General features: G+C 44.9%; 1 long non-coding RNA gene across 1 annotated transcript; it reads left to right on the forward strand.

The window, feature by feature from the left end:
* The first annotated feature begins 1,474 nt into the window (after nucleotides 1–1,474).
* LOC120598595 (uncharacterized) lies at nucleotides 1,475–2,306 on the forward strand. Its single transcript, XR_005651623.1, has 3 exons — nucleotides 1,475–1,512; nucleotides 1,601–1,722; nucleotides 2,265–2,306. It is a non-coding gene; the product is annotated as an uncharacterized LOC120598595 (long non-coding RNA).
* The last annotated feature ends 8,237 nt before the right edge of the window (nucleotides 2,307–10,543 follow it).

The raw sequence follows: 10,543 nt of genomic DNA on the forward strand, positions 1-10,543 counted from the left end.
GGATGACGCCAAATGTATGGCTAAAATAATGGTAGCTGCCATACAAGAAGACAGATCAGGGAAGACTAGGGCATGACAAGGGAGGTCAGAAAAAGGCCCACGAAGGGTTGCATACCCCTAGGGAAAAATCAATGTGCCTGCTGCAAGAAAGAAGGCCATTGGAAGAATGAATGTCATGAGAAAAACACACAAAAAAAAACAGGGAAACCGCAAGACTAAAATCCTCGTCACTGAGGAAGAGGACTGACGGGGCCGGGGCTCCTACACACTAAGGCCCCAGGAGCCCAGGGTAGCCTTAAAAATTGGGGGCAAAACTGTTAACTTCCTGGTGGACACAGGGGCTACCCACTCAGTGTTACTCGACCCAGGGGGACGAATCTCCAAACAAAAGACCACCATCCAAGGGGCCACGGGCAAAACATGAGAATCCCCATGGACCACTGAAAGGACTGTAGATCTGGGGCGAGGGATGGTGACCCATTCATAATTCCAGAATGTCCGGCCCCACTTTTTGGTAGATACCTACTCCAAAAGCTACGGGCTACTATCACATTCGGAGATAGTACACCTCAGATGTCCATGTCTGCCCTGTCAACTATCTTAGTTACCTGTCTTCTATCTGAAGAGTACCTCCTCTACGAGAAGGAAGAAAATGTAGACCCGTCCATGGGGCCCTTGCTAGACAGACTCCTGATAGAATATCCAGGGGTATGGGCTGAAAGCAATGCCCCAGGGTTGACTAGGCACCAAGCCCCCATAGTAGTGAGCTTAACTGCTACCACAACCCCTGTCTGGGTTAAGCAATACCCGATTGCCCAAGATGCCAAAATCAGTATAAAGAAGCATATCCAGGGGCTGCGGGAAGCGGGGATTCTTGTGCCATGCCAGTCGCCATGGAACACTCCTTTGCTCCCAGTCCAGAAGCCTGGTACCCAGGATCACCAGCCAGTACAAGACTTAAGAGAAGTGAACAAGAGGGCTGAAACCATCCACCCGACTGTACCCAACCCGTATACTCTCTTAAGCTTGCTACCTCCTGAGAGAACTGTTTATACTGTATTAGATGGAAAAGATGCTTTCTTCAGCATTCCCCTAGCCCCCAGCAGCCAGCCTATCTTTGCCTTTGTGTGGACAGACCTAGAGGAGGGATTCTCGGGCCAACTAACCTGGAGGTGTTTACCGCAAGGATTCAAAAATTTTCCTACCCTATCCAATGAGGCCCTAAGTGCAGATCTCCATCCCTTCCATCAACGTAATCTTGACTGCACGTTACTCCAGTATGTTGATGATTTACTATTAGCAGCTGAAACCAAGGAGATCTGTCTCACGGCAACCAGGGACTTACTCGGCACCCTAGAGGCATACGGGTACCGAGTCACCGCTAAGAAAGCCCAGCTGTGCACCCAGTCGGTGGCCTACCTCGGGTATATCCTCGAAGGAGGAAAACGGACTCTCTCCTGGCAGAGGATTGAAGCCATTCTTCAGATTCTGGTACCCACCACCAAGAGACAGGTCAGAGAATTCCTTGGGGTGGTGGACTATTGCAGACCTTGGATTCCTGGGTTCGCAGAGATCATAAAGCCCCTGTATTCAGCTACAGGAGGAAATCAGCCCCTCAATTGGACAGACACAGAACAGAAGGCCTTTGACCTTCTCAAGCAGGCACTCATATCAGCCCCAGCCCTTGCTCTTCCAGACATCACCAAGGGATTTCATCTTTTTGTGAGACCAAGGGAATTGCCAAAGGGGTCCTAACCCAAACGCTAGGCCCATGGCGCCAACCAGTAGCCTATCTATCAAAGAGACTAGACTCAGTGGCCTCTGGATGGCCACCCTGCCTACGAGCCATAGCAGCAACGGCTCTCCTAGTCAAAGAAGCTGACAAACTCACCCTTGGGCAGAATCTAGACATTACTGCCCCTCATGCAGTAGAGGCCCTTCTCCGCAGTAGCCCAGAATGATGGATGACTAACTTCAGAATCACTCAATACCAGGCTCTCCTCCTCGACCAGCCAAGGATCAACTTCTCCAAAGCTACTGTCATCAACCCAGCCAATCTGTTGCCAGACCCAGACCCCGAGACCATTATTCATGACTGCATAGATTTCACTGATGCTGCGTGTTCCTCACGGCCAGACCTCAAAGACTCCCCTCTGCCTGAGACCAATGAAGTTCTGTTCACAGACGGGAGCAGCTTCATGGAGAAAGGAAGAAGGTACGCTGGGGCAGCGGTCATAACTCTACCTAGCACCATCTGGTCACAGGCTCTTCCCCATGGGTCTTCTGCTCAAAAAGCCAAATTCATCGCCCTCACTGAGGCACTATGATGGGGAAAGGATAAGGCAGTCACAATATACACTGACAGCCAATACGCCTTTGCCACTGCCCATGTACATGGAGCCATCTACAAGGAAAGAGGGCTTCTGACTTCAGCTGGGAAGGACATCAAAAACAAGGGGGAGATCTTAGCCTTACTTGAAGCCATATAGATGCCTAAGACTCTTGCTATTGTTCTTTGTAAAAAGCATCAAAAAGGGAATAGTCCTGAGGCTGAGGGAAACTGACAAGCCGATACAGAGGCAAGAACAGTGACCACAAGGCAAGTGGGGCCCCCACCACATCTACTGACTGTTGTCCCTTACCCAGAACTGCCTCCGTCTCCGACCTATATGGCAGAAGAGAACATATATTTTCAAGACAAGGGAGCCACGGGGAACCAAGAGAGGTAGTGGACGACCCCAGATGGAAAAATCAGGTTCTCACAGGCCCTTGGAAGGACTCTCCTCCACCAACTACACCAGACCACATATCTAGGGCAAACTAAGATGCTCCAAGCTTTAGACCCCTACTTTCACTTGTTAAAAGGGAGAAGAACTGCAGAGGAGATTGCCTCACGATGCCCGGCTTGTGCCCAAGTTAATCCAAAGAAGGGGAAGATAGAAGAACCTAGGCATAGGGAAAGAGGAACTTATCCGGGGGACCACTGGGAAGTAGATTTCACTGAGATAACCCCGACTGTGGAGGGCTACAAATATTTACTTGTTTTTATAGACACTTTTTCAGGATGGGTAGAGGCCTTCCCCACTAGGAAAGAAACTGCTTTAGTAGTTACTAAGAAACTACTACAAGAAATCCTCCCTCGATTTGGTCTCCCTGGAACTTTAGGGTTGGAAGACGGGTCAGCCTTCGTAGCGAAGGTATCACAACAATTGGCTAGCTACCTAAATTTGCGATGGAAACTCCACTGCGCCTACCGGCCCCAAAGTTCGGGCCAAGTAGAGCGAATGAATCAGACCCTAAAAGAGACATTAGTCAAGTTAGGATTAGAAACTGGTGGGACCTGGGTAGAACTTCTCCCCTTTGCTCATTAATATATGGATTCACCCCATTTGAAATTTTCTTTGGAAAACCCCCACCTTTAATCCCTAGAAGAGAAGATGAGAAAAAGGCAGAACTACGTAACCTTGTCTTTCTTAAGTCTTTACAGGCCCTTCAAAGTGTACAGAAGGAGATCTGGTCCCAGGTTCGTGCTGCCCACTCAGCTCCTCTGTGTGGAACTTCTGGATCCACACAGAGTCCCCAGACTGAAACTCAGCCCCATCAGTTTCAGCCTGGGGACTCTGTGTGGATCCGGAAGTTCACTTCCAAAGGACTAGAACCCAAATGGAAAGGACCCTTCACTGTCAACCTGACGACGCCCACTGCATCCCATCATGGATTCAGCACTCCCACGTGAAGGCAGCACAAGAGTGGACAGCTCAGGAAGATGGGACCTTAAGACTAAGACTCAAGCGTACATAAGTCTAACCCTCTGTTTCTTCCTTTTTTTCCTCTTTAGCCCAGGCATACAGAAACGTACACTGGCCTAGAGTATGGGAGCTTATAGTAACCGTGACCAGTGAAATTATTGCCCAGAACATCACCAGCCACGGTGCTCCAGAGATCCGAGTAGACTCGTGCCGGCTTGCCAGAGATCCCCTCGCCATTGCAACGACCGGACGCCACCTTGGATCGGGATCTTTCCTAGGTGGAGGAGCATACTTAGGCTACAAGGAGAGACCCGGCTGTGGCATATTATCGGCCGAGAAAAGCCTCTTAGGGATAAGACTCTATATTTGCCCTCAAGGACGTTACTCAGGGATATCTGGCCACATGGGTAATATGGGACTTGGATGTGAGGGCCAAGGCCAATTTTCTTGTGCTAACTGGGGTTGTGAGACTACCTCCACTATAGATAATTATAAAAAAACAGAATGATGATCATATTAGATCAATAAGAGGACCAAGCCCCTCCACATGCTCTCTTGGGTCTTGCAATCCTATCATAATCACCATCAAAACTGGTAGCCCTGGGGGACAACACTATTGGCTCACAGGACAGACATGGGGTATCAGATTATATAAAACCGGGTATGATTCAGGATTATATTTTACTATACAGGTTAAGGACCCTCCCAGGAAAGCTAACCCTATAGGACCCAACAAACCACTTCTAGTTCCAGGACTACCCTGAAGTCTTATACCTAAGAAAATTTCTGTTTCCGGAGCAACTCCAACTCCAGCTCTAGCCCCTCCAGGTAGTAGCCTAACAGCTATTAAACTCTGGGCATTCGACCAGCCACAACCAGAACCAGAAGGATCATTAATAATTATGTTAACAACAATACACAAGGTCTTAAATAAGACCACCCCAGACATAGGACAAGATTGCTAGTTGTGCCTAAACCCAAAACCCCCTTATTATGTCGGGGTAGGAACTCCCCTAAACCTAACTGAGCTCAGCAGCGCACAAGGCTGTGAATGGGAAACTCCCCGACTCACCTTAGGAGACATACAAGAAAAAGGAACCTGCCTAATTTCAAAGAACTATTCCAAGCTGTTGGCACAGTCGCCTTACTTCGATAACTATAATCATACTATCGAAGTACCTACCTCAGGGGGTAAATACTATAAGGCTCCAAATAATACTTGGCTAGCATGTGATAGTGGGCTCACTCACTATGCTGCATCTGATCTTTTCAACTCAGGTGAGACTAGTATTTGTATCCTGGTCTTCATACTCCCCCAAGTGTCCCTTTACAATGGGCCGGAAGGCAGGTTCCATTTCTTCCACCAGGACAGGCTACAGAAACGGGCCTCACCAGTCTTAATACCCCTTCTTTTAGGACTCGGAATAGCAGGCTCTGCAGCTGTAGGTACTACTGCTCTCATCAAGGGAGAAAATGAATTACGTGAAATTGGAATACAGATAGATAAGGATATCGAGACCTTAAAAGACACCATCAGCAGGCTAGAACTTCAAGTCGATTCACTAGCAGAAGTAGTCCTCCAAAATAGAAGAGGTTTACATTTATTATTCTTAGAACAAGATAGATTATGTATGGCTCTAGGTGAAACCTGTTGCTTCTACACCAATAACTCTGGAATAATTAAAGAGAGCTTACAACTAGTACAGAGAAATTTAGATGCCAGGGAAAAACAAAGACTAGAATCAAATAACTGGTTTCATAGGATGTTCAACTGGTCACCATGGCTAACAACTCTTCTATCTGCTGTAGCTGGACCTTTAATCCTCCTCCTCCTCTTGTTAACTTTTGGCCCATGTTTCCTCAATTTCTTGTTTGCATATATAAGAAAGAGAATTAATTCTATTAAACTTTTAGTATTACAAAATAGAGGCTATGAGCAAATTCCGCATGAAGAATCAAGGATTTGATTTTCTGCTAAGGCCAGTGGGGAATGTGCTGGCTGGAAAATTACTGCTTGGCTATTGCCCATGGGAACATAACATTCAAACAATAAGCTTTCTGCTTCTGTACCCCCCGCTTGTACAACCGACCTGTGGGTTGACAGTTAGTAAAAAGAAGAAAAATAGACTTGTGTGTTCAGACAGAATGAAGAATGGGGTTTAGGGCTTAAAAACTCTGTACCTCTACATTTCGGGGCTGCTTAATTTGAGGTCTGCGTACCCCTGGCAGACCCAGCTGGCTGAATAAAGAGTGTGTTTCCTATAATTCACTGATTTCTGGTGGTTCGTGTGTCAATCAGGGGCTGGCAGCTACAACAAATATATATGAACAAAAGGATATACACTATAATATGTTGGAATGGTTGCTGGAGGGGTAGGGACAGGGCACGGGGAGGTAGAAGAATAAAAGGTAAAAAGGAAGAGAATAGTCTCACTTGGACTAATAATGCAGGAAGTAAGGAATATGATAAACTCTGCTCTGGAAGACAAAACAAAAAAACATAACAGGCACTTTTGCCTGGTACAGATAATAGTGCTCCAGGCACTGAGGTAGGAACCACTTCAGGTGGCCGTGATCGGGGAAGAGGTGGCAATTTCCGCTGACCCAAGAAAAATAAATAGACTGTTAATAGATGCAAAGGAGCCTGTGTGGGGGTAGTAACATTTTGGAATGTTTAATGGCAGTTACCATCCATTAATCACTTTTACATATCTACCTCATTCTATTTTGAGGGAAGTTTGAATTTCCTCACTGTGTATTCTGAAATTTAGAAAGGTTAAATAACTTGTCTCCTCAGTGACTCCAAAGACCATTCTGCTTGCAGTACACCAAAGAGTTGTTCTCTTTTGGTCACAAATCTCTAACTGGGCTTATCTTTACATAAAACCCAAAATGCCTCAGGCCAGCTTCACAACCCTATCCCAAAGTCCTAGTAAGTATGTTTCAATATCTCTAGAACCTATGTCTCCTCTCTTTTGTCACCACCACTACCCTGGTCTAAGCCACTAAGATTTCTTAGCAGGACAACAGCATCTCATAGATATCCCTTATTCACCCCTGCTCATCCACGTAGATTTATCTAGAACAAACTGAGTCTAAAGTTCTGAATATTACCTTCCAGGTCTTTCATGATCTGGCCTAAGGCCCTGGTTCTTGCCAAGAAGTAATGGGATTTGGTTAGCTGAACTTTCATTCCACACCCAGCACTAAACAGTCTATTATTCTTTGTTTAGGAGATTTCACAAGTTATTTAAAAATTACTAGTTGACCCCATTAGCTCTTAAAAATTATCCCGGTTTCATTTAATAATTATGGTGAACAAAGCCAGATTATGCAAAGTAAATAAAAAATAGGATAAAAACATTAGAGCAGGGGGTGGGGTCACTCACAGATAAATAGTAGCAACATTTGTGGCTTCTGAAAACACCATTAATCAGGAAACAAACACTCCACGTCCTCTCTATCTTCGATGCTGTGATGCATGGTGGTGAAAGGGAGGCATAGCTTAGCTCCTGCCTCCAGGGAGCTCACACAGCCCCGTAGGGAGACAGGTAACTACAATGTAACTATAATGAAGTGGGTTGTCTGCTATAAATGAGAGAAGTACAGGTTATGATGCGAGAAGACTGAAAAACAACAAGTCAAGGAAGACTTCTCAAAGAAGTGAAAGTCTAAACTAAGGTCAGAAAGTTGAACACCAAGTAGGGGTGTTAGGGTTAAGGCATGTGGGTTAGGAGGAGCCAGGGAAAGCTATTACAGACAGAGGGCATGGCCAGCACAAAGGTTCAGGATGAGGGATCGGGCGTTCAGGGAAGTGAAGAAGTTCAGAATTATTTAAAATACTCAAATGGCTTTCAAAACATTTAAAATAGAGTGTTATGCACCATTAACATAAATCGACTACATCTGGGAAAACCCTAATGCTGTGGGAAGATCATTAGACAAAGAGTGGGGAGCCATTCGTTATAGTCTCAGTCTGCCAGAAACCAGCCACCTGACAGTGAGAACCTCATTTAATCAGTCTGAGCCCTTCTTTCCTTATCTAAAAATGAAAAAAAAATTTGTTCTCTGCCTTCATAAGATTTTAGGGAGAACAGAATGAGCTGTTGTACATGAGGGCACTTTAAACAAAACTAAGATACTTTTCGATTACTGATCAGAAAATAGTCTTTTCCCATTGATGTTGGGGCTGGCCATGTGACTGGCTCTGGCCAATGAAATGTTAGTAAATGTGACACAAGTATAGGCCTTAGATATATTTCTACAACTCTGCCTGGTTTTTGAGCACCAGTGAGTCACCATGGGAGCCTGCTGCCCTTTGGCCTGTTCCCTTGGACCAACATATGTAGAGCAGACCTCTACATGACCTGCAACCAGGAGGTAAACTCAGTCGAGCCCAGCCTACATTAGCTGTGCTACCTACATCTGCAGCCTCATCAGCATAAGAATAAATGATTATTATAAATGTTCATTAGATTTTAAGGTGGTTTGTTATACAGCACTGTTGCATCAATTGCTGACAATGTTAGAGTCCCATGCTGCATAACAAATTACTACAAACTTACCGCTTAAAACAACAAACACTTGCTATATCACAATTTCTGTGAATCAGAAGTCTAGATAATGGCTTAGATGGGTTCTGTTCTCTGTTTAGTGTCTTACAAGGCTGTTAATCAGATGTCAGGCAAGGCTGGTTCTGATTACAGGCTTGACTAGGAAAGGGTCTACTTCCAAGCTCCCTTAGCTTGCTCATAGAATTAATTTCTCTTTGGCTGTAGGATTCATTGCAGCTTGCTTCTTCAAAGCCAGCAACAGGAAGAGAAAGATTCTAGAGCAAGTCTGAGAGCAATATTTAATCCTACCACAAATCTTATAAAAACCATTTAAGTATTTTAATGTAATGTAATTACAGGAATGACAGCCTACCACCTTTGCATATTCTACAGGTTCCACCTGACACTCAAGAAGAGGAGATTATGCAAAGGCATGAACACCAAGAAGCAGGGAGCATGGGAGTCAACTTTGAGTTTGTCCAGAATAGACCAATGGAAGTCGTCATTATGCTCCTTCCTCCCATGCCAATGATTCTACCACAACCTCATGAATAATGTAAGCTATTAGATGCCTCAATATCTGCCTGCTTTTCAGTAAGTCAGACCTCACATTCACATATCCATTGCTTGGGCCCAAAAGAAAGAAGGATGGGGTATGGGAGAAGACACATACATTTATGGACTGTCCTTCACAGATTTTAAAAATGGAGATTGTCGGAGTTCGAAAAACCTAAAAGATTCTTCAATCTACATCTCTGAGTTTACGGATGAGGAGATGAAGGCTGAGAAGGTTGATGTTCCATGGCCCAGAGCCACTAACAAAAAGGTAGTTACTGGCAGATATTCAGATACCTAGCCAATGCTTTTTCTGTTCTCTGCTCCTCCTCAGGGGTCCCCCAGCAGACTTCCAAGTTGGCCCAAGATAAGGATCACAAGGGACTCTTGTTAAAAACCCACAATCCTGGACCCTACCCCAGACCTGCTAAATCAGAATCTCCAGGGTAGAAGGGCCCAAGAATTTGTATTTCAACCAAGTTTAGAAAACCCTGCTCTTATTTCATTCCATTATTTGACAAGTTATTTATTGAGTACCTCCTCTATGCCAAGTTCCGGGCAAGATGCTGGGGTTACAGCAGTGATGGAGACAGACACAGTCCTTACTCTCTTTAAGGGTGCCACCTAGAAAGGAAGAGACATTGACGAAGGAATTCTAAGCATGGAGAGTGTTGGAGTGAAGTACAATATACCCTGAGGGGTTAGTAAAGGCTGCTAACCAGATCTGGGGGATCTGAGGAAATTACATAAGCTGGGCTCTGAAAAAGGGCATGAGAGCAGGATAAAAGCATTCCAAGGAGGACAGAGCAAGTTCAAAGGACCTAAGGCAAGAACATAGAGCAAGATCACACCAGGATGTGGGTGGTGAGTTGAAACAAGACAAGAGCCCAGAAAAAACAAACATATGCTTCCACAAAGGCCTCAGGGACAGTGCTAGAAATCTATAAAGAGTGCCACTATGTAAGGAAATCTGTACCCCAGTAAGTGGGCAGCCCCTAAAATGTGTTAGCCATGGTTTGTAAACCTCTCCAACGCACTGATTTACAGCCAACATCAACACCATGATGGATGCTGTTTTTATTTCAGATGTTCCTGGTGCTCTATTTGACATGGCCTTGGGGAGCTTAGCAAAGAAAAGCAATTGCTAAGACGTTTTGACTGAGAGGGCACTGTCAAACAAAAAAAAAAAAAAAAAAAGAAGAAGAAAGAAAAAACAGCCACAAGAGCAGCCATAGCTTAACCAAGTGAATGGCAGTGGGAAAAGGCAATTTCTTCATGGTCAGGAGAGGCCAACAAAGACTTAAGGGATTTCCTTATGTGATGCTCTGAGTTCACACCTCCGAACTTTGGACCTACTCGCACAGATGATTTCCTGCAAGGGAGACACGAGTGGTCTCTCAAGTGTGACAGAAGAAGCAATTACATTTCTGGTCAAACTGGGTGAAGAAATTCTATATCTGTCATTATTCAGACTTTCTATTCCTCAAGAAGAGATTTTTTTTCTTCTCTAAACTCTGTGGGGCTTTGTCCATAGAAAGATAAACACTGCACAGAGAAGTTGGATTAGCAGAGGTTACCTGGGATAGGAGAAGGAGAGGAGGAGTGAAAGGGAAGGGGAAGTGTTACCGTCTAGTTCGTATACTTTGTCATTGTGTAAATTTTATGGAACTACTATGTTCTATAATT

The sequence above is a fragment of the Pteropus medius genome, unplaced genomic scaffold (genome assembly GCF_902729225.1).
Source record: "Pteropus medius unplaced genomic scaffold, Ma_sr-lr_union100, whole genome shotgun sequence".
Lineage (NCBI taxonomy): Eukaryota > Metazoa > Chordata > Mammalia > Chiroptera > Pteropodidae > Pteropus > Pteropus medius.